General features: G+C 50.9%; 1 pseudogene; it reads right to left on the minus strand.

Annotated features, from left to right (window-relative positions):
* Window positions 1–898, minus strand: LOC102482928 (suppressor of cytokine signaling 2 pseudogene; annotated as a pseudogene).
* Between the last annotated feature and the right edge of the window lie 530 nt (window positions 899–1,428).

Here is a 1,428-nt window from a genome sequence, read left to right on the forward strand (position 1 = left end):
TTATACCTGGAATTTGTATTCTTCCAAGTAATCTTTAAGTCTTGTTGTAACCGTAGTGCCAGATGCTATGGGTGCATTTGTTACTAGTGAGCCTACAGAGCTGCTGCCGAGTCGGGGCTGCTGTGTAGGGCGGTTTGGCCAGTAAAGGTGAGCAGTGCCACTCCGGGGGCTGCCGGGCCTGTCCGCTTATCCTTCACATCTGCACACAGTGGTCGATCAGGTGAACCACGCTGTCAAACTGTTTACGCTTGGACTTGACGCAGATGATGGAATCCAATCTGAACTTCCTATCCTGACACTCGATCCGCAGTTTCGTTGGATTCCAGCTGATGTTGTAACAGATATTGTTAGCAGGTAGTCTGAATGCGAACTATCTCTAATCCAGGAAGTTCCTTCGGGTGCCTATTTTAATTTCTCTCTGGCTTCATTATCAGTCAGACCTCCCCAGTACCATCCTGTTTGGGCTCCCGCAGGGCCTTAGCCAGCCGTGGGGCCTCCGGGACCGCTCCTCCGCCGACCCCACAGCCCCCCACTGGCTCTGCGTCTCTTCCGCGCCATTCCCGGAGCGCTGGAGGCACCGCAGGGTCATGGGAGTAGGGTCACGGCGGAGAAGGCAGGTGGCCGCCGGAGCTGGGGTCAGAGAGGAGCTTGCGCCCTTCCCGGAAGTCAATGGGAACCCCAAAACGAGTCCCTGCGGGATGTTCGAAATGGTGGCGGAGCGAAGAGGAATGGGGAGCTGTGGATTCTAACTCCCCAGGTCCAGGAGAATGGATAGCAAAGTGCTCTGCAGACACGGTCTCCCACGGATCGCCTGCCGCGGGTGCCCCGGCTGCGCACGTAGGGGACCCTGAGGCCGCGCATTTGGTGGCCCGGTGCGTACTGTCGGCGGCTGGCGCAGTGTCGGTGGCGGAGGGCGGGGAAACCCTAGGCCTGCGAGTCGGGGCGGCGAGACATGGCAAGAGTTAAACGCCTGTCCCCGGAGCAATGTGTGCCTGCGACTCTTTAAATTTTTTAATTATCTGAGGGTGCGTGCAGTGGGTGGAGAGAGACAGACCATGAGAGTGAGAGAAAGAAAGCACCCCTTAATAGGGCGCGGTCATGCCACAATCTCTAATCACTCTTTTCTCCATTTTGGGTATGCATGTACATGGGCCCAGTACATTTTTCATTTCTTTTTAAAAACCATTATTGTAATGTATTATTTGAATCTATTCATTACACATCTTTGTACGGTACAGAATAGGCTTTAAAACCATGTATACAGTGTGTAATAAATCTAAGATATAAACATATTCATCACTGTAAACATTTAACATTGTATTATGATGTGAACATTCTGGAAGTATGTACTGAATTGTCTATGATGTTCTTTACTATAAAATACAGTTCTAAAGAAAAGCAAATTAATTAAAAGTCAGGCAACAAAAA

The sequence above is a fragment of the Tupaia chinensis genome, unplaced genomic scaffold (genome assembly GCF_000334495.1).
Source record: "Tupaia chinensis unplaced genomic scaffold, TupChi_1.0 Scaffold143645_1, whole genome shotgun sequence".
Classification (NCBI taxonomy): domain Eukaryota; kingdom Metazoa; phylum Chordata; class Mammalia; order Scandentia; family Tupaiidae; genus Tupaia; species Tupaia belangeri.